A 24,288-nucleotide genomic window follows, 5' to 3' on the forward strand; every position below is an offset into this window, starting at 1 on the left:
AAAGAGTGAGTGGAAATAGGGGGGATGTAGGAAGAGAGAGAGAGAGAGACCAAGAGATAATTTAAAGGGAGAGATGATTAAAAGGTCTTTAGGGGGATGAGAGCCCAGAACTAGTTTCCTACTGAAGAAGGGTTGTAATAAATAAAGCATTACTGCAAAGATGCTGCTGCCGCGCCATGCTGCCGCGCTATGCTGCCGCGCTATGCTGCCGCGCTCACCATGGAAAACACACAGACAAATAGAGAGACAAAGACAGAGAGAGAAAGAGAGGGGATCTAGTGCAGAAACCAAAACGAAAATGTTTGGTGGGAAAAAGCACACAAGAAAGGATTCCAGCTATCCTTTCATGTTATTTCTCTCTCCCCTCCTCCTCCCATCATCCCTCCCTCTCTCCCCTCCTCCCTCCCTCTCTCCCCTTCTCCCTCTCTATCTCACTTACTGTGTTCTTAGCTCTAGAGGTTTTTGTTTTGGTACTTCTTAAACAGTCTCCCTCTCCCCCCTCTTCTTCTCTCTTTCCCCTCCCCTCTTCTTCTCTCTCCCTCTCCCCCTCTTCTTCTATCTTCCCCCACCTCTTCTTCTCTCTCTTCCCTCTCCCCTCTCTTCTTCTTTCTTCCCCTCTCTTCTTCTCTCTGCTCCTCTCCCCTCTCTTCTTCTCTCTGCTCCTCTCTCCTCTCTTCTTCTGTGTGTGTGTGTGTGTGTGTGTGTGTGTGTGTGTGTGTGTGTGTGTGTGTGTGTGTGTGTGTGTGTGTGTGTGTGTGTGTGTGTGTGTGTGTGTGTGTGTGTGTGTGCGTGTGTTAGTGAGAGAGAGAGAATCAAACAGGCCAGGGAGGCTAGCACACAGATGTGCTTATGGGAATCCAGAGGCATGGGGTGCTTAGGGACATAGGGAACACACATATATGTATGCACACACACACACACACACACACACACACACACACACACACATATATATGTATGCACGCTCACACACACACACAGGGACAAACCAGGGACACATTCACCCTGAGAGACTGGGAGGAAGGACACACACATCCCTCAGAGACAAAGCAGACACAAACACCCTCCACAGGGACAAAGTGGTGAGAATGTCGGAACACATCTCTACAGTCTTTCAGCAGCTAAAAATACTGACATATCAGCCATGAAAGATGGTCCAATGTAGGGAATGGTATGTCTTCCTGGGGGGCATTGATGGAAAGTCTTCCTACACACACGCACATGCACGCACATGCACACCCAGACACACATACACAAACACATACACACACACACATACATAATACTGGAGCTGTACTCAGTGTTTTTGGGGATGGCTGTATCTATTAACCTCATTGGTTAATTGAGAGACGCCATCTTGATAAAAAGCCCCCCCCCCCCTTCTCTCCTTCCCTCCTTCCCTCCTTACCCCTTCCCTCATCCCCCCTTCCCTCCTTACCCCTTCCCTCCTTCCCTCCTCCCCTCCCCTCCTCCTCCCCTCCTCCCCTCCACCCCTCCTCCCCTCGTTACCCCTTCCCTCATTCCCCCTTCCCTCCTTACCCCTTCCCTCCTCCCCTCCTCCCCTCCACCCCTCCTCCCCTCGTTTCCCCTTCCCTCCTCCCCTCCACTCCTCCTCCCCTCCTCCCCTCCACCCCTCCTCCCCTCGTTACCCCTTCCCTCATCCCCCCCTTCCCTCCTTACCCCTTCCCTCCTCCCCTCCTACCCTCCTTCCCACCTCCCCACCTTTTCCCCCCTCCCCTCCTTCCCACCCCATCCCTCCTCTCCACCCCTCCCCTCCTCCCTCATCCCCCCTTCCCTCCTTACCCCTCCTCTCCTTCCCTCCTCCCCTCCTCCCGTTTTCCTTTTTAATTTTACTCTCAGGCTTGATGTGTTGCAACTCGTTCTGTGTAATTAAAATGACTGCAAGGGGCTGGAAAATAAGAGCAGAGAAGGAGGGAGGAAGAGTGATAGACAAACAGAGAGAGATAGAGAGAGAGATGTGAGGGTGGGTTTGCATGTGTGTCTGTGTGCGTCTGTGTTAGTGTTCACATTATACCGTATACAGTATTAACAATAGTCTAATGCTTCTGTGATTCCTAGATACTGTCTGTGTGTCGTGTGAACAGGATCATTACCTCCTTTGTATGGAAGTGGGAAATGTACTGTGAATCACAAAGGCCCCATAATGATCCTCCACTTATTCAACATCACAGAACATAATCTAATAACTACTACTATGGCAATCCACCAAAACATGCTTTTCAATACATGTAATTACACGAAATGATTACAGCAGTATATCTTTCAAAAAAATATTGAAGTAATGTTTTTATTTTGATAGAAATAATATATAAAGTGTGTGCCCTGCATCTCTATGCAGACTTAGAGGTGTAATATGCAGAAATCACTCCACCATGTCCTGGTTGATAACATTTGAATAGTTCGCCTAATTTCAGTTTATGTGACAAAACAAGCAGTGTAGAGAATCATTGTACTACTACTACTAAACTCCTGTGAAATATCTTTTCAATAACCAAAAATATTGTATTTTCAGCTGTTTGAAGCTGGTGTACAAAACCGAAAGTAAAAGATGCAAACCCAAAACTTAAGAAAGGGAAACATAGATATGGCACACATAGAATAGATCTACCTCTTCTTAGACTTGCTTTCAATTTTTACATTTTTATTTAACCTTTATTTAACTAGGCAAGTCAGTTAAGAACAAATTCTTAGACAGACGGATTAAAAGTACATTTACATTGTAATACTTCTTCCGAGCCATTTCCAGCGATGCAAAGGAAAATAGTAACACAAGAAGAATAAAATACTCAGGAATGGAGCTATATACAGGTAATACATGTACCAGATCAATGTGGAGCTGTATACAGGTAATACATGTACCAGATCAATGTGGAGCTGTATACAGGTAATACATGTACCAGATCAATGTGGCGCTATATACAGGGAGTACCAGATCAATGTGGAGCTATATACAGGTAATACATGTACCAGATCAATGTGGAGCTATATACAGGTAATACCTGTACCAGATCAATGTGGAGCTATATACAGGTAATACCTGTACCAGATCAATGTGGAGCTATATACAGGGAGTACATGTACCAGATCAATGTGGAGCTATATACAGGTAATACATGTACCAGATCAATGTGGAGCTATATACAGGTAATACATGTACCAGATCAATGTGGAGCTATATACAGGTAATACCTGTACCAGATCAATGTGGAGCTATATACAGGTAATACCTGTACCAGATCAATGTGGAGCTATATACAGGTAATACCTGTACCAGATCAATGTGGAGCTATATACAGGTAATACATGTACCAGATCAATGTGGAGCTATATACAGGTAATACATGTACCAGATCAATGTGGAGCTATATACAGGTAATACATGTACCAGATCAATGTGGAGCTATATACAGGTAATACCTGTATCAGATCAATGTGGAGCTATATACAGGTAATACCTGTACCAGATCAATGTGGAGCTATATACAGGTAATACATGTACCAGATCAATGTGGAGCTATATACAGGTAATACATGTACCAGATCAATGTGGAGCTATATACAGGTAATACATGTACCAGATCAATGTGGAGCTATAAACAGGTAATACCTGTACCAGATCAATGTGGAGCTATATACAGGGAGTACCAGTACCAGATCAATGTGGAGCTATATACAGGGAGTACCAGTACCAAATCAATGTGGAGCTATATACAGGGAGTACCAGTACCAGATCAATGTGGAGCTATATACAGGGAGCACCAGTACCAGATCAATGTGGAGCTATATACAGGGAGTACCAGTACTAGATCAATGTGGAGATATATACAGGGAGCACCAGTACCAGATCAATGTGGAGCTATATACAGGGAGTATCAGTACCAGATCAATGTGGAGCTATATACAGGGAGTACCAGTACCAGATCAATGTGGAGCTATATACAGGGAGTACCTGTACCAGATCAATGTGGAGTTATATACAGGGAGTACCAGTACCAGATCAATGTGGACCTATATACAGGGAGTACCAGTACCAGATCAATGTGGAGCTATATACAGGGAGTACCAGTACCAGATCAATGTGGAGCTATATACAGGGAGTACCAGTACCAGATCAATGTGGAGCTATATACAGGGAGTACCAGTACCAGATCTCTGTGGAGCTATATACAGGGAGTACCAGTACCAGATCTCTGTGGAGCTATATACAGGGAGTACCAGTACCAGATCAATGTGGAGCTATATACAGGGAGTACCAGTACCAGATCAATGTGGAGCTATATACAGGGAGTACCAGTACCAGATCAATGTGGAGCTATATACAGGGACTACCAGTACCAGATCAATGTGGAGCTATATACAGGGAGTACCAGTACCAGATCAATGTGGAGCTATATACAGGAAGTACCTGTACCGGATCAATGTGGAGCTATATACAGGGAGTACCAGTACCAGATCAATGTGGAGCTGTATACAGGTAATACCTGTACCAGATCAATGTGGAGCTATATACAGGGAGCACCAGTACCAGATCAATGTGGAGCTATATACAGGGAGCACCAGTACCAGATCAATGTGGAGCTTTATACAGGGAGTACCAGTACCAGATCTCTGTGGAGCTATATACAGGGAGTACCAGTACCAGATCAATGTGGACCTATATACAGGGAGTACCAGTACCAGATCTCTGTGGAGCTATATACAGGGAGTACCAGTACCAGATCAATGTGGACCTATATACAGGGAGTACCAGATCTCTGTGGAGCTATATACAGGGAGTACCAGTACAAGATCAATGTGGAGCTATATACAGGGAGTACCTGTACTAGATCAATGTGGAGCTATATACAGGGAGTACCAGTACCAGATCAATGTGGAGCTATATACAGGGAGAACCAGTACCAGATCAATGTGGAGCTATATACAGGGAGTACCAGTACCAGATCAATGTAGAACTATATACAGGGAGAACCAGTACCAGATCAATGTGAAGCTATATACAGGGAGTACCAGTACCAGATCAATGTGGACCTATATACAGGGAGTACCAGTACCAGATCAATGTGGAGCTATATACATGGAGTACCAGTACCAGATCAATGTGGAGCTATATACAGGGAGTACCAGTACCAGATCAATGTGGAGCTATACACAGGGAGTACCTGTACCAGATCAATGTGGAGCTGTATACAGGTAATACCTGTACCAGATCAATGTGGAGCTATATACAGGGAGTACCTGTACCAGATCAATGTTGAGCTATATACAGGGAGTACCAGTACCAGATCAATGTGGAGCTATATACAGGGAGTACCAGTACCAGATCAATGTGGAGCTATATACAGGGAGTACCAGTACCAGATCAATGTGGAGCTATATACTGGCACCCCAATGGTGGAACAAGCTCCCTCACGACGCCAGGACAGCGGAGTCAATCACCACCTTCCGGAGACACCTGAAACCCCACCTCTTTAAGGAATACCTGGGATAGGATAAAGTAATCCTTCTAACCCCCCCCCCCTAAAAGATTTAGATGCACTATTGAAAGTGGTTGTTCCACTGGATATCATAAGGTGAATGCACCAATTTGTAAGTTGCTCTGGATAAGAGCGTCTGCTAAATGACTTAAATGTAAATGTAATATACAGGGAGTACCAGTACCAGATCAATGTGGAGCTGTATACCGGTAAACCTGTACTAGATCAATGTGGAGCTATATACAGGTAATACTTGTACCAGATCAATGTGGAGCTATATACAGGGAGTACCAGTACTAGATCAATGTGGAGCTATATACAGGGAGTACCAGTACCAGATCAATGTGGAGCTATATACAGGGAGTACCAGTACCAGATCAATGTGGAGCTATATACATGGAGTACCAGTACTAGATCAATGTGGAGCTATATACATGGAGTACCAGTACCAGATCAATGTGGAGCTATATACAGGGAGTACCAGTACTAGATCAATGTGGAGCTATATACATGGAGTACCAGTACCAGATCAATGTGGAGCTATATACAGGGAGTACCAGTACTAGATCAATGTGGAGCTATATACAGGGAGTACCAGTACTAGATCAATGTGGAGCTATATACATGGAGTACCAGTACCAGATCAATGTGGAGCTATATACAGGGAGTACCAGTACTAGATCAATGTGGAGCTATATACAGGGAGTACCAGTACCAGATCAATGTGGAGCTATATACAGGGAGCACCAGTACCAGATCAATGTGGAGCTATATACAGGGAGTACCAGTACTAGATCAATGTGGAGCTATATACATGGAGTACCAGTACTAGATCAATGTGGAGCTATATACAGGGAGTACCAGTACTAGATCAATGTGGAGCTATATACAGGGAGTACCAGTACCAGATCAATGTGGAGCTATATACAGGGAGTACCAGTACCAGATCAATGTGGAGCTATATACAGGGAGTACCAGTACCAGATCAATGTGGAGCTATATACATGGAGTACCAGTACTAGATCAATGTGGAGCTATATACATGGAGTACCAGTACCAGATCAATGTGGAGCTATATACAGGGAGTACCAGTACTAGATCAATGTGGAGCTATATACATGGAGTACCAGTACCAGATCAATGTGGAGCTATATACAGGGAGTACCAGTACTAGATCAATGTGGAGCTATATACAGGGAGTACCAGTACTAGATCAATGTGGAGCTATATACATGGAGTACCAGTACCAGATCAATGTGGAGCTATATACAGGGAGTACCAGTACTAGATCAATGTGGAGCTATATACAGGGAGTACCAGTACCAGATCAATGTGGAGCTATATACAGGGAGCACCAGTACCAGATCAATGTGGAGCTATATACAGGGAGTACCAGTACTAGATCAATGTGGAGCTATATACATGGAGTACCAGTACTAGATCAATGTGGAGCTATATACAGGGAGTACCAGTACTAGATCAATGTGGAGCTATATACAGGGAGTACCAGTACCAGATCAATGTGGAGCTATATACAGGGAGTACCAGTACCAGATCAATGTGGAGCTATATACAGGGAGTACCAGTACCAGATCAATGTGGAGCTATATACAGGGAGTACCAGTACCAGATCAATGTGGAGCTATATACAGGGAGTACCAGTACCAGATCAATGTGGAGCTATATACATGGAGTACCAGTACCAGATCAATGTGGAGCTATATACAGGGAGTACCAGTACTAGATCAATGTGGAGCTATATACAGGGAGTACCAGTACTAGATCAATGTGGAGCTATATACATGGAGTACCAGTACCAGATCAATGTGGAGCTATATACAGGGAGTACCATTACTAGATCAATGTGGAGCTATATACAGGGAGTACCAGTACTAGATCAATGTGGAGCTATATACATGGAGTACCAGTACCAGATCAATGTGGAGCTATATACAGGGAGTACCAGTACTAGATCAATGTGGAGCTATGTACAGGGAGTACCAGTACCAGATCAATGTGGAGCTATATACAGGGAGTACCAGTACCAGATCAATGTGGAGCTATATACAGGGAGTACCAGTACTAGATCAATGTGGAGCTATATACATGGAGTACCAGTACTAGATCAATGTGGAGCTATATACAGGGAGTACCAGTACTAGATCAATGTGGAGCTATATACAGGGAGTACCAGTACCAGATCAATGTGGAGCTATATACAGGGAGTACCAGTACCAGATCAATGTGGAGCTATATACAGGGAGTACCAGTACCAGATCAATGTGGAGCTATATACAGGGAGTACCAGTACCAGATCAATGTGGAGCTATATACAGGGAGTACCAGTACCAGATCAATGTGGAGCTATATACATGGAGTACCAGTACCAGATCAATGTGGAGCTATATACAGGGAGTACCAGTACCAGATCAATGTGGAGCTATATACAGGGAGTACCAGTACCAGATCTCTGTGGAGCTATATACATGGAGTACCAGTACCAGATCAATGTGGAGCTATATACATGGAGTACCAGTACCAGATCAATGTGGAGCTATATACAGGGAGTACCAGTACCAGATCAATGTGGAGCTATATACAGTGCATTTGAGAAGTATTCAGACCCCTTTACTTTTTCCACATTTAGTTATGTTACAGCTTTATTCTAAAATTGATTCAATTATTTGTTTTCCTCATCAATCTACACACAATACCCAATAATGACAAAGCAAAACAGGTGTTAAGAAATGTTTGTTAATTTATTCAGACCCTTTTTTATTTTCGAGATTGGACTCAGGTGCATTTTGTTTCCACTGATCATCCTTGAGATGTTTCTACAACTTGATTGGAGTCCACCTGTGGTAAATTCAATTGATTGGACATGATTTCGAAAGACACACACTTGTCTATATTAGGTCCCACAGTTGACAGTACATGTCAGAGCAAAAAGCAAGCTCCGAGACAGGATTATGTCGAGGCACAGATCTGAATTTCTGCAGCATTGGGGGAGAAGGGCCTTGGCCAGGGAGGTGATCAAGAACCCAGATGATCACTCTGACAGAGCTCCAGAGTTCCTCTGTGGAGAACCTTCCAGAAGGACAACCATCTCTGCAGCACTCCACCAATCAGGCCTTTATTGTAGATTAGCCAGACGGAAGCCACTCCTCAGGTAAAGGTATATGACAGCCTGCTAGGAGTTTGCCAAAATGCACCTAAAGACTCTCAGACCATGAGAAACAAGATTCTCTGGTCTGATGAAACCAAGTTTGAACTCCTTGGCCTGAATGCCAAGCGTCACGTCTGGAGGAAACCTGGCACCATCCCTATGGTACAGCATGGTGGTGGCAGCATCATGCTGTGGGGATGTTTTTCAGCAGCAGAGACTGGGAGACTAGTAAGGATTGTGGGAAAGAACAGAACAAAGTACAAAGACATCCTTGATGAAAACCTGCTCCAGAGCACTCAGGACCTCAGACTGGGGCGAAGGTTCATCTTCCAACAGGACTGTAACGGCTGTCTTTGGAAGCTAAGGACCAAGGCGCAGCGTGGTGAGTGCTCATCATTTAATATATATTCTGAGAACACAATATACAAAGAGAAAACGACAGCCAAACAGTTCTGTCAGGTCTACAAAAGACTAAACAGAAATTAACTACCCAAAAAAAAAACAAAGGAAAACAGGCTGCCTAAGTATGGCTCCCAATCAGCGACAAAGATGTACAGCTGTCCCTGATTGAGAGCCATACCAGGCCAAAACAAAGAAATACAAAAACATAGAAAAAAGGACATAGAATGCCCACCCAAATCACACCCTGACCAAACCTAAATAGAGACATAAAAAGTCTCTCTCAGGTCAGGGTGTGACAAGGACAATGATCCTAAGCACACAGGCAAGACAACGCAGGAGTGGCTTTGGGACAAGTCTCTGAATGTCCTTGAGTGGCCCAGCCAGAGCCCGGACTTGAACCTGGTCGAACATCTCTGGAGAGACCTGAAAATAGCTGTGCAGCAACACTCCCCATCCAACCTGACAGAGCTTGAGAGGATCTTCAGAACAAAATGGGAGAAGCTCTCCAAATACAGAAGTGCTAAGCTTGTAGAGTCATACCCACGAAGACTCAGTGCTGAAATTGCTGCCAAAAGTGCTTCAACAAAGTACAGAGTAAAGGGTCTGATTACTTTACTGAGTAAAAGGTCTGAGTAAAGGGTCTGCAATGTGATATTTCAGTTTTTTTATACATTTACAAACATTTCTAAAAACCTGTTTTTACTTCGTCATTATGGGGTATTGTGTGTAGATTGATGAGGGAAAAAAACGATTTAATCAATATTAGAATAAGGCTGTAACACAATAACATGTGTGTGAGTGAGTCTGTCTGTGTGTGTGTGTGTGTGTGTGTGTGTGTGTGTGTGTGTGTGTGTGTGTGTGTGTTGTCGGGAATGTGTGTATGTGAATGTGTGTGGGTTTTGTGGGAGAGTGTTAGTGTAGCGTGTGTGTGAGTGTGTATATAGTGTGTATACAGTATATAGTCTTGTGAGTGTGCATAGTCAGTGCAAGATAGGGTCAGTACAGATAGTCCGGGTAACCATTAACTTACTATTTAGCAGTCTTATGGCTATTTAGCAGTCTCATGGCTTGGTGGTAGAAGCTGTCTCGGAGCCTGTTGGTACGAGAGCCGATGCTCTGGTACCATTTGCCAGACGGTAGCAGAGTGAACAGTCAATGACCCCGCCTGATATAGAGAACCTGGATGGCGGGGAGCTCGGCCCCAGTGATGTACTGGGCTGTCCGCACCACACTCTGTAGTTGCTTTGCGGTCAAGGGTGATGCATTTGCCATACCAACCAGTATTGCAGCCAGTCCAAATGCTCTCGATGGTGCAGCTGTAGAACTCAACTCCTTGGTCTTACTGACGTTGAGGGAGAAGTTGTTGTCCTGGCACCGCACTGCCAAGTCTCTGACCTCCTCCCTGTTGGCTGTCTAAATGTCGTTGGTGATCAGACCTACCACCGCCGTCTCTTCAACAAGCTTGATGATGGCGTTGCAGTCGTGGATGAACAGGGAGTATAGGAGGGGACTAAGCACCCACCCTTCAGGGGCCCCTGTGTTGAGGGTCAGTGAGGCGGAGGTGTTGTTGCCTACCCTCACCAACCTGGTGTCACGCCCTGACCTAAGAGAGCTGTTTGTTCTCTGTTTAGTTAGGTCAGGGTGTGATATGGGTGGGCATTCTATGTTTTAGGTTTCTATGTTTAGTTCTTGTTTTCCGTTTTGTAGTCTGCTGCCTGACGGAACTGCTGTCGTTTTTGTTTCATTGTAAAAAGTGTTTAGTTTTCATTAAAGAATAATCATGAGCACTCAACACGCCGCGCCTTGGTCCCCTCTATACGACACACTCTATACGACACACGTTACAGAACTACCCACCACGATTGGATCAAGCGGCGTGCCCGGGCAGAGATGGATAACTGGTCGACGGAGAATTGGATGGAAAGGAGAAACTGGACTGGGGGCCAGGTAATAGACAGGTATCGTAGCCTACCGGGGAAGAACGAGAGGCAGCCCCCCCCCAAAAATGGGGGGCACACGGGTAGTTTGGCTGGGCCAGGGGTGAGACCTGAGCCAACTCCCCGTGCTTATTGTGGTGAGCATGTGCCTGCCTCTTGCACTCTCCCTCCAGTGCGCCTCCATAGCCCAGTACGTCCTGTGCCTGCTCCTCGCACTCTTCCTCCAGTGCGCCTCCATAGCCCAGTACGTCCTGTGCCTCCTCCTTGCACTCTCCCTCCAGTGCGCCTCCATAGCCCAGTACGGCCTGTCCCTGCTCCTCGCACTCTTCCTCCAGTGCGCCTCCATAGCCCAGTACGTCCTGTGCCTCCTCCTTGCACTCTCCCTCCAGTGCGCCTCCATAGCCCAGTACGGCCGGTGCCTGCTCTGAGCACCCGGTCCTCAGTGCGTCTCTCTAGTCCAGTGGGACCTGTTCCAGCTCCACGAGCAAAGCCTCCAGTGATAATCTATGGTCCGAAGCCTGTAGAGATGATCCATGGCACGAAGCCTCTAGTGATGATCCATGGCCCGGAGCCTGTAGGGATGTTCCATGGCACGAAGCCTCCAGAGGTAATCCATGGCCCGGAGCCTGTAGGGATAATCCATGGCAAGAAGCCTGTAGGGATTATCCATGGTCTGGAGCCTGTAGGGATAATCCATGGCAAGAAGCCTGTAGGGATAATTCATGGCCCGGAGCCTGTAGAGATGATCCATGGCACGAAGCCTCCAGTGATGATCCATGGCACGGAACCTGTATTGATGATCCATGGCATGGAGCTTGCAGCAACAGTCCATAGTCCGGAACCTACAACGACGCTCTCCAGTCCGGAGCCTCCGGCGACGCTCCTCAGTCCGGAGCCTCCAGCGACGCTCCACAGTCCAGAACCTCCAGCGACGCTCATCAGTCCGGACCCTCTAGCGACGCTCCTCAGTCCAGAGCCTCCAGCGACGCTCCCCAGTCTGGAGCCTCCAGCAACGCTCCCCAGTCCGGAGCCTCCAGCAACGCTCCTCAGTTCGGAGCCTCCAGCGACGCTTCTCAGTCCGGAGCCTCCAGTGACGCTCCCCAGTCCGGAGCCTTCAGCTGCGGTCTGCAGCCCAGAGTCTTCAGCGACGGTCTGCAGCCCAGAGTCTTCTGCGGCGGTCTGCAGCCCAGAGTCTTCTGCGGCGGTCTGCAGCCCAGAGTCTTCAACGGCGGTCTGCAGCCCAGAGTTTTCAACGGCGGTCTGCAGCCCAGAGTCTTCAACGGCGGTCTGCAGCCCAGAGTCTTCAGCGACGGTCTGCAGCCCAGAGTCTTCAGCGGCGATTGGCAGCCCAGAGCCTTCAGCGGCGGCCTTTAGCCTAGAGTCTTCAGCGGCGGTTGGCAGTCCAAAGCCTCCGGCGATGATCCACGGTCTGGTTCCTCCGGGCACACAGAAGCGGGGGGATCAGCGGGCAGTGAGGGTGCTACGCCCCGAACCAGAGCCGCCGCCAAGTACAGATTCCCACCCGGACCCTCCCCTATAGGTTCAGGTTTGCGGCCGGGAGTCCACACCTTTGCGGGGGGGTACTGTCACGCTCTGTCCTAAGAGAGCTGTTTTTTCTCTGTTTAGTTAGGTCAGGGTGTGATATGGGTGGGCATTCTATGTTTTTTGTTTCTATGTTTAGTTCTTGTTTTCCGTTTTGTTGTCTGCTGCCTTACGGAACTGCTGTCGTTTTTGTTTCTTTGTAAAAAGTGTGTAGTTTTCATTAAAGAATAATCATGAGCACTCAACACGCTGTGCCTTGGTCCCCTCTATACGACACACGTTACACCTGGGGGCGTCCCGTCAGGAAATCCAGTATTCAGTTACAGGGGGAGGTATTCAGCCCCAGTGTACCCAGCTTGCTGATGAGCTTTTGATGGGACTATGGTGTTGAACGCTGAGCTGTAGTCTATGAACAGCAGTCTCAGTTTAAAAGTTTTACTCACATCGACCACGGAGAGTGAGATCACACAGTCATCTGGAACAATAAGGGCTTTCACGCAAGCCTCAGTGTTGTATTCCTCGAAGCAATGATAAAAGGAATTTAACTCGTTTGGGAGTTCTGCATCGCCTGGCATCTCACGGCTGGGTTTCCCTTTGTAATCCGTTATCATTTTCAAGCACTGCCTCATACGACAAGTGTCGAAGCTGGTGTGATAGGATTCCACCTTCCTCCTATATTGTCCTTTTGCAGGTTTGATGTCTCGGCGAAGGTCGTAGTAGACTTTCTTGCATGTGTCTATGTCCATGTCCTGTTTCTTCTAAGTGCTTGCTCTAGCCTTCAGCCCAGCGTGGATATTGCCTGTAACCCAATGTTTTTGGTTTGGAACCTGTGTGCATAAGAATTTCAGGAAAGAGGTAAAAATAGAGAAAAGGGCAAGAGAGAATAGTGAGTGAGAGAGAAAAGAGAAAGCGAGAGAGAGAATCATCTTGCGACCTCCTCAGTGTGTGACTAAAGGTTTCTGTGATAGTGCTGAGCCAGTGAAGAATGTGTCTTTGAGATTAATTGGATTCCATTTCTCGCTCAGTGTGTCCCTCTGAGAGCTCCATACAGGTGTGGAGTGGGTAACAGGTGCACTGTCTCGCTTTAATAGCTGGGTGCTCTGCCATATATGACAATGACTTCAAATGAAATCCCAAGTTCAAGAAACATTGGGAGATGGCGGCACCATTTCCCAATGGTGAAGGACAAAAAGACACCACCTCATTTCACCTTTTTATTTTCGGCCGGTCATGGTAATGCGTTTCGGGTGTTATGCCTTCAGCAGACCATCAAGAGATGTGCCAAAGCCATAGTTTTTTATATGCAGGTGCCTAGGTGATAATTACAGTTGCCCACACCTGTGTGAGGGCGGTACATAGTGGTAATAAAAACACTAGTGAAGCAACAATTGTAATGGAAACCTAACCTTAAACCTAACCCTTAAGCCTAAAATAGCCTTTTTCCTTGTAAGGACCGAGCGAGAGAGATAATCATTCTGCTACCTCCTCAGTGTGTGACTAAAGGTTTCTGTGATAGTACTGAGCCGGTGAAGAATGTCTTAGAGATGAATTGTGTTCCATTCCCCGTTCAGTGTGTCCCTTTGAGAGCTTCATACAGGCCTTATCTGCCTGCAGTGGATGGGCTCAACAATAGTGAGAGTACACAAACACACACACACACACACACACACACACACACACACACACACACACACACACACACACACACACACACACACACACACACACACACACACACACACACACACACACACACACAGCATATGTTTTAACCCCTAAACCTAGCCTTAACTCCTAACCCTAATTCTAACCCTAACCTTATTTCTAACCCTGACCCTAGACCTAACCTTGTAAGGACCGGTGAAATGTCCCCACTTGTCCGAATTATTCTTGTTTTACTATCCTTGTGATGACTTTTGGTTCCCACAAGGATAATAAAAACAAAAACACATACACTCTCCCTTTACTCTAAACCATGGCTGGTGGCTTCAGTGTGGTTGATGGACCATTAGTTCTCTATAGGGCCATGTTATTCTCTCTACTCTGACACTGGGGGGTTGACTGGCCTTCCGTATATATGTCCCTTTGTCCAACACTGTCAATACTACACTGGGAATACTTGTCACCATTTCCTGAATTGTCTCCATCTCTATTTTTACCGTGGCAGACTCTTTCCCCCTTCTCTCCGTCACTGGTTCATTTCCCCAGGTTGGCCGGAGAGGAGGAGAGGAGAAGAGAAGAGGAGATGTTTGTTGGCCTTTCTCAGTGGCACGGTCTCTGGTTTAGGAGGAAAATCACAGTTACATATATTGGATTAGAGGACAATTGAAACTGAATTGGATTTGTCCTCCCTCCCTCCTTTCCTCTCCTCTGTTGCTAGAGGAGTAGAAAGGAAGGATGATATTCTTCATTTGAGCGTTTTTCTCCATCACCCCGTTTACTCATCTTTGTGTCAAAATGAAATAAAATGTTATTTGTCACTTGCGCCGAATACAACAGGTAGACCTTACAGTGAAATGTTTACTTACAAGCCCTTAACCAACAATGCAGTTTTAACAACAACATAAAATGAAGGAGCAACAATAAAATAACAGTAGCGAGGCTGTATACAGGGGGCTCCGGTACAGAGTTAGTGTCCGGTGGCACCGGTTACTCGAGGTAATTGAGGTAGTATGTACATGTAGGTACAGGTAAAGTGAGGTTTAGTCCTCTGCTAGTCTCTGTCCCTGGGCACCTGGGAGCGGGCACAAGGCATGAGGGAATCCCTCTATTGGCTGGGGTTGGTGACTGACAGGTGAGACAGCAAATGGTGTACATGACCCACATAGCAACTCTAACTGCCTACATAAGGAATAGGTCTAGGGTCTCCAGAGGGTCTCCAGAGTGGTGTGTTATCCTGGGGTGTCTCTCAGGAGGGGGACAGAGATGAATGTCGGCCCCTCACCACTGATCAGATTAGGGTCACAGAGGGTCCTTGTGGACTTGTCACCCTCTAAGTCATGTGAATCCTTCCCCCTCAGTCAGTCTCATTCAGCCCATTAGATAACATTGAGTTCCCAGTCATTCTTAGTGAGCCCAGTGTAAGGGTAATCCCTCTACTCACTGGGCAGTGACCATACCTATCCATGACTGCAGTATGTCTCTCTGCTCTACAGCCCTACACTGTACAGCTGTTAGCCTCTTTCTCTCTCTCTCTCTCTCTCTCTCTCTCTCTTTCGCTTTCTCTCTCTCTCTCTTTTTCTTTCTGTCTCTCTATTGCTCTCTTTCGCTTTATCTCTGTCTCTATCGCTCTCTTTCGCTTTCTCTCTCTCTCTCTTTCGCTTTCTCTCTGTCTCTCTCTCTTTGTTTCTCACTCTCCTTCTCTTGCTCTCTGGCTATAATTTTCTCTCTCTCTCGAATTGACATATATACACTTTTCCTTCACATGTTTTTCTTGACTAATTTGATTCATTTCTCTTCTGACATGTCTGACAGTTCTCCTGATCTTTAATGTGTTTGAGATATTTGGACTCCTACACAGAGGGCATGGTCTTAGCCCTGACGTTCTATATTTCACAAACTGACATAGTCATTTAACCTTTTCTCCTTCACAAATGTGTTCCTTCTCTTAGTAGGGAGTTCTTTCTGGTTTATGACGAGCCAGTTATTAGTGTTTATATTAGTGTTGGTGTGTATATGTGTGAAATTTGTTGTTGGTGAATGTGTGTGTGCATGCGTTTGTGTGTGCGTGTGCGTGCCAGTTCCCGTGTGTGACAATGTGTGAGCTCTGCCCATAGCTGGCTTTGTCTGACAAACAGGCCAGGAGTCAAAGAAGGGCAGCAGACGGGGCATCTGGCCGGGCGCCATGACCAGGGGCTGTGCCCGCTTGAAGAGCGGAGAGAACAACAAGTACAATTGAAGAGAGAGAGAGAGATTCCCCCATTACTCCCTCGCTCATTGATCAGCGGAGGAGAGGATAGAAGTGGAGAGAGATAATGATATGGGCATGATAATGGCTTTTGAAAATCAACATCAAAGATAATGAAAGTCTTGGAGACGTCCCACAACTCTCCAGTGCTTTCCATGACTGATCCCCCTTCCTTTCTTAATCTCTCTCTCCTCTCTTTTTCATTCCAGATAGCCCTCCAAATATACATGTACTCCCCAAACGCGTTCCTTTTGCGTCAGCATTGAGAGGCGAATACATTATTTTAAGATTACCCCAACAAAGCTATTGTCAACCTTAATGCTTTGTAAAACTATGTTTATAATTCAGTAATGTCCTTCGATTTCAAAAACTCTCACATCAAAGAGATAAAGTATCTCAGCTACTCTATTCATTCATGTGTGTTTATAATGCTATTGTAAATGCATTTATTCTACTTACTGCATCAACAATTCTTATTAATAGATTTCTAAAAATCAGATTAGGTCAGATATGTGCTTTGAAACGTCCAGAAACTCTATAATGGTCATAAAGAAAATGATTACTATTGCTCTCTAACTCCTGTCTCACACACATGGGTGTTGGGGAAAGGTCCTGCACGGAGTTGATGTACAACTGTGTGTGTGTACGTCTGTATGTTATGGAGACTATTTCCCAGTGAATTCACCAGGGTTAGAATGTACTGTTGCATGTGTCTGTGTGTCTGTGTGTGTCCGTTTGTGTATGCATCTCTAGGCCTGTGATAGGTGTGTGTGTTTTTATAGATGCCCATGTGTGTGTATGTGTCTGTATGTAGTGTGTGTGTGTGTGTGTGTGTGTGTGTGTGTGTGTGTGTGTGTGTGTGTGTGTGTGTGTGTGTGTGTGTGTGTGTGTGTGTGTGTGTGTGTGTGTGTGTGTGTGCGTGTCCTCAGAGCAGGGGTCTCAGTGAAAACACGTCTGTGGTAATGAAGCTGGGAGCGGGGTCCTAGTCCCCTATCCATCTTGTCAGCCGCAGTAATAATCTGATACATCATTACTGTCCCAGCCTACACAGGGCCTCCACAGCACACTCTCAGCCCAGGCTCCACTCAATGGCTTTTTAAGAGGGCCCGTCCTTGAGCGCTCTGATGTGGAGCGCACTCCTCGCCACGACACGCCGCTGCGCTGCAAGGAGAATTCATAAACGACTGCTGCCTCAAACGGCATGGTCCAGGGAGGGCAAACAGGAGAGCCTCTCTCGCTCTCTCTCTCGCTCTCTCTCTGCCTCCTCCTCTCTTCCTCTCATCCTCTCGTCCTCACCCACACCCTCTTCTTTCTCGCTTTTTCTCTCTCTCCCTCTGTCATCTCTTATCCTGTCTCTCCCTCTCTCTCTCCTACCCTCCTCAGGCTGGGGTCAGTGCTGAGACAGAGGGCCTGTGTTAGATCACCTGTGTCTGTTTGTCTCCTGCTGGGGCAGAGTGGGCAGTAAAGGCTGGGTGCCATGCAGTGTTGTAGTACTCGAGACTGGTCTTGAGACCACATATTGAGTGTCTCGGTCTTGTCTCCGTGTCGGATACATTTGGACTCGGTCTTGACTCGGTCTCGGACAGTGAGGTCTCATAATTTCTTCCTGAGACCAGCCGAGAAGTAAAAAAATCATAATTATCAGCTTTCATTCAGTCAACACATAAAACCGCCTCACCAGGCCAAATATATACACTCCTTTCTTGAAACATGAATATCTTAATATCTATTATAGGCATGTTTGTGCAGTGGTGAACCTATAGGCCTTCAGTGTGTGACAGCTTGGTGATTCTGAAAGGACAGCAACTGTAATACCTGTGCACTCATGTAGGAGAGGGCACTTTCTGTAAAATACAAAGGGCCAGTGGTGTAGTGGAGGGTATACACAGGTATAAACCGTGTACCAACTTTATTTTCAGTGGGCATGGGGTATACTCACTTCTTAGTCCCTACTGATGCCTATCAAAGTAGCGTAGTGGAGGTATACGACTTATCAATTATGTAGTACAATAGAGAAATCATGCACAAAGTAGCCTACACAATTGCAAAGCATGTGAAATATATTCACATGCGCACAGCACACAGCCTAGTTTCAGTGGAATATCATCTGCAGGCAATAATAGTGTTCACCTCTCAGCTGGTTTTGGCATGGAGCAGCTCACAGAAGAATGACATCGGTAGGATAGGAAAGACGTTTCAACTCATGATATCTACCAGTAAATGCTAACTAAGGCAACAATGGTTATGCAAACCAGGTATTGAAAAAGTTTAGTCTGAAGTGTTGGTTAGTAGGCTATTTGTGATGCACAATTGTCATCATGTACTGTTTCCATCAGGGGCGTAGACATGGATGGGCCTGGGTGGACAGAGGCCCACCCACTGTGGAGCCAGGCCCTGACAGGCCCACCCAATCAGATTGATGTGGTTTAAGCATTGTTGTGGACTTAGACCATTCTATTTTTTTTAAAGTGTAATTTTGAGAGTGGGCCAGCCATTTGGGAACTTTTGGGCAAAATGTGAGTATACCCACTTCTCCAGGCACCACTGCATAGGGCTGATGGAAAGACAGCAGTCACACACAGCATGATGTTAAAGGATAAGCAGTCCATAAACTCTGACATAATAAGCCAGTAGGTCCCAATCATAAGAATAAAAAAACACAACCATTTTCCAATCAAAATGTACAACTATTACTTCCCATTGCAAAAAACAATTCACCTTTAGCACACCAAGTACCTGGTGACCTAAAGTGTAATGTGGAACTGATGGCGTTTTAACTACTTTGCAGATATGAAACAAACAAACAATCATAATATCAGTAAAAAATATCTCAGTTCCCAGTTTATGCTACAAAACGAACTTTATAAGAGGTTTTAAAAATAGGTTTTATTTGACTCAACGTTCCATGACGTACACTAAGGCATTGTTGGTAGAATAGATGGATGCAGTTCAATGCATGATTAATATTATTCACCAATACATTTCTTGGTAGTCCAAAAAATATTGCTTTTAGGTATTAAATCACAGCTGGCCTGGTACATTGTTTGCTGCCTTCATTCAGGATGTACTGTTTCAGTTTCAATGACTCAATATTCTGGACAAAAACAGACACATGTAACTAAGGCTGGGATTGTCAATACAATCAAACTAGCAAGTGCAATGATCACAAGTCAGTCATTACATGGCTAATATGCTAGCGTATCTATTTATGTAGCAAGCTAAAAACACAGAGCCTAACTTTAGCTAGATAGCTAGCTGCTAGGAGGATGTCATGTCATGCCATTGGAGGACTGGGTCAGCGACAGACTTTTCCCTCCCCATATCATTTTTCGGTGGCTCATTTGGTTAGCTAGAGAGAACTTGAACGACTGTTATCCAGTTAGCATATCTCTTGCATTCGCAAATTCACTCTGGCTCTCATCTGAGTGTGCCAGAGCTCAGAACAACTGATGAATTTAGGAACGCGCAACACCCGCTGAATGTGACCGGTGTCACTAAACGTAGGTAAAAAAAAAGTAATAGTTAGTCAAGAACGCTCTAGATAACATGTAAACGGACAAAAAAGCTCTGCTATGGCGAGTAAAATGGTTAGAGTGTGGCGTTTTCTCATTTGTGTCTGGAAGTAGCTAGCTAGCAAACTAGCCAACTTTAGCCAGTTAGCTTGATTGCTTGGTTGGGACAATCATGCATTGGCAGGCAAGCTGCAAAAGGAGGAGGCTGATAGTGCAATTTTGAAGGCCAACTAGTTGTAAAAGTTTGAGAGAGTTTATGTAATGTTCCTTCATTAGATTTTAGCTCATCTTGCTCTGCCTAGCATTAGTTGTTGATCTTGTTGTTGTTGATGTGCGTCACTGAGGGAGAGAGAGCCTACCTGTTCATGGTTGTTGGATCAATAGGACTGTAAAGTTCCCAAATGTAAGAGGACTCCCGTGGTGTTTACATTTTTGCAGAAATGCATTCAGGTGTATTTTGTGGCTTTTGGCGAATGTGTTCTATGGATCTAAAGTTACCCTGTTGCAAATGTTTGCAAACACACAGTCCAGTTCATAGTGAATGATGGCAGGCCAAACTGCCTGTAAACACACAGTCCAGTTCAAAGTGAATGATGGCAGGCCAAACTGCCCGTAAACACAGTCCAGTTCATAGTGAATGATGGCAGGCCAAACTGCCTGTAAACACACAGTCCAGTTCAAAGTGAATGATGGCAGGCCCTACTGCCTGTAAACACACAGTCCAGTTCATAGTGAATGATGGCAGGTCCTACTGCCTGTAAACACAGTCCAGTTCAAAGTGAATGATGGCAGGTCCTACTGCCTGTAAACACAGTCCAGTTCAAAGTGAATGATGGCAGGCCAAACTGCCTGTAAACACACAGTCCAGTTCAAAGTGAATGATTGCAGGCCCTACTGCCTGTAAATACACAGTCCAGTTCATAGTGAATGATGGCAGGCCCTACTGCCTGTAAACACACAGTCCAGTTCAAAGTGAATGATTGCAGGCCCTACTGCTTGTAAACACACAGTCCAGTTCATAGTGAATGATGGCAGGCCCTACTGCCTGTAAACACACAGTCCAGTTCAAAGTGAATGATGACAGGCCCTACTGCCTGTAAACACACAGTCCAGTTCAAAGTGAATGATTGCAGGCCCTACTGCCTGTAAACACACAGTCCAGTTCATAGTGAATGATGGCAGGCCAAACTGCCTGTAAACACAGTCCAGTTCAAAGTGAATGATGGCAGGCCAAACTGCCTGTAAACACAGTCCAGTTCAAAGTGAATGATGGCAGGCCAAACTGCCTGTAAACACAGTCCAGTTCAAAGTGAATGATGGCAGGCCTGTGTGGCAAATGGATTGTTTGTATAAAGGCCTACTGTAGCTCTGATTGGCTATAGCGCACCGGTCTGTGAAGACTCCGGTCCTGGACAAGACAGATATTTTTATTTGGTTTTATTTACTGCAGTGTCTATTAATTGTCTGAACGCAGGCCACTTTCCCACTCTATATTACTATAAAATACATTAGTATATGTAATTCCCAAACATTCTAAGAATTTATAAAAGTGGTCGCTTGTCATAATTTTTTTTTTAAGTGTCATATTCTTCCTGGGGGTGTATATGAACAGATTTGAATAAGATTGAATATTGCTAAAATGCATTCAGTTGCACATTACAATGTGCAACAATGTTTCACACACATACACTACATGACCAAAAGTATGTGGAAACCTGCTCGTCAAACATCTCATTCCAAATTCATTGGCCTAAAAAATAGAGTTAGTCCCCCCTTTGCTGTAATAACAGCCTCCACTCTTCTGGGAAGGCTTTCCACTAGATGTTGGAACATTGCTGCGGGGACTTGCTTCCATTCAACCACAAGGGCATTAGTGAGGTCAGACATTGATGTTGGGCGATTAGGCCTGGCTCGCAGTTGGCGTTCCAATTCATCCCAAAGGTGTTTGATGGTGTTCATGTCAGGGTTCTGTGCAGGCCAGTCAAGTTCTTCCACACCGATCTCAGCAAATCATTTCTGTATGGACCTTGCTTTGTGCACGGGAGCACTGCCATGCTGAAACAGGAAAGGGCCTTCTCCAGTTCGTCAGACTCCCAGATGGTGAAGCGTGATTCATCACTCCAGAGAACGCGTTTCCACTGCTCCAGAGTCCAATGGCAGCAAGCTTTACACCACTCCAGCCGACGCTTGGCATTACACATGGTGATCTTAGGCTTGTGTGCGGCTGCTCGGCCATGGAAACCCATTTTATGAAGCTCCAGATGAACAGTTCTTGTGCTGACGTTGCTTCCAGAGGCAGTTTGGAACTCGGTAGTGAGTGTTGCAACCGGGGCAGCTCTATCAGGGCAGAAATTTGGCGAACTGACTTGTTGGAAAGGTGGCATCCTATGACGGTCCCACGTTGAAAGTCACTGAGCTTTTCAGTAAGGCCATTCTACTGCCAATGTTTGCTATGGAGATTGCATGGCTGTGTGGATGATTTTATACATTTGTCAGCAATGGGTTTGGCTGAAATAGCCGAATCCACTAATTTGAAGGGGTGTCCACATACTTTTGTATACATAAGTTATTTTCAAAGAGATAGCTAACAACAGCAACCGCTTTGCAATAAAAAACACAGTTCCACTCACCAGATGATGATAATTTGAAACGTAACTTCTTGTTGAAAGTTATTGTTGAAAAGGGAGAAGCTAACAAATGAGCAGCAACATCCTCTATGATAACACCTGCTGCAGCCTCAAACTAGCCGACAACAAACGCTAGCTAGTTAGACCATGGAAAAACAAATGCTCGCTATTGCGCAGTGGCCTGTGTCCTTCAAGAAGGCAGACGTTTTGATACATTTTTGTAAAAACGGTCCCACCCATTATGTCAAAATGTGATTGGTTGATTCCACTGTCACTCCAAAATGTTGCCCTACTATAGTTGAATGGCAGATGCCTTTATCTAGCTTCTGATGGCCTAGCCAATGGCTGACTTAGCTAGCTAGATTTACAGTACCAGCCAAAAGTTTGGACACACCTACTCATTCAAGGGTTTTTCTTTATTTTTCAATTTTCTACATTGTAGAATAATAGTGAAGACATCATAACTATGAAATAACGCATATGGAATCATGTAGTAACCAAAAAAGTGTTAAACTAAATCAAAATATATTTGAGATTTGAGATTCTTCAAAGTTCACCCTTTGCCTTGATGACTTTTGCATTCACCCTTTGCCTTGATGACAGCTTTGCACACTTGGTATTATCTCAACCAGCTTCATGAGGTAGTCACCTGGAATGCATTTCAAATAACAGGTGTGGCTTATTAAAACAAATCAAATCAAAAAGTTAATTTGTGGAATTTCTTTCCTTAATGTGTTGTGACAAGGTAGGGGTGGTATACAGAAGATAGCCCTATTTGGTAAAAGACCAAGTCCATTTTTATGGCAAATAAGGAGAAACATGAGTGTCAGTCAATCCAGCATGTATTTTTTCACTATTCTGAATGTCTAAAGAATCCAGATGTTGTTCTGAAATATGAACACAGAAGTACTGGACCTTCAACTCTTATTATGATGGTGAATTTACAAAATTACAATCATGATCTTGAATTGGACTCGTATATTTCTGATCTTGGTCTTGACTCAGTGTCGGACCCCTTGTCCCCCTCCCGGTCTCGGTCTTGACTCGGTCTCTCCCCTTGTCCCCCTCCCGGTCTTGGTCTTGACTCGGTCTTGAACCCCCTCCGGTCTTGGTCTTGAATCGGACTGAATTTGGTCCTGTCTTGGTCTTGAATCGGACTGAATTTGGTCTGGTCTTGGTCTTGAAACGGTCTCTCTTTAGGTGGTCTCGAACACAAAACTGGCACCGTATGGCTTTATTGTTCCCTCATAAAACACAGACAGACGAACACAGGGCCTCTCACTGGGCCAGTAACTTATATGACCCCTTACTACCTCTGGAGACCAGTAGACTGCCTGGCTGAGGAGAGGAGTGAGGGATAGGGTAGGAGAGGAGAGGGAAGAAGAGGAGAGGAAGAGGGGAGGACGGAGTGGAGGAGGAAGGGTTAGGAGAGGAGGGGAGATGAGATGAGAGAAGAGGAGGAAAGGAGAGGAGACTGTAGTTATGATATGCTCATGCCTGTTGTATCTCCTACCACTGTTGAACATTGGCTTGTGTCTGTTCTTATAACAAAGACAGCGCCTCCAATCGATCGATATTTAGAGCATAGAGCTGAGCATCATCCACTGTGATGAGACAGGCTTGTCTGAATGTGTCTGAGATGGCCAGATGCATCCACAGGCACGTCACAACACACAGACACACAGACACACACACTGGGA

This window comes from Salmo trutta, chromosome 33 (genome assembly GCF_901001165.1).
Source record: "Salmo trutta chromosome 33, fSalTru1.1, whole genome shotgun sequence".
NCBI lineage: Eukaryota > Metazoa > Chordata > Actinopteri > Salmoniformes > Salmonidae > Salmo > Salmo trutta.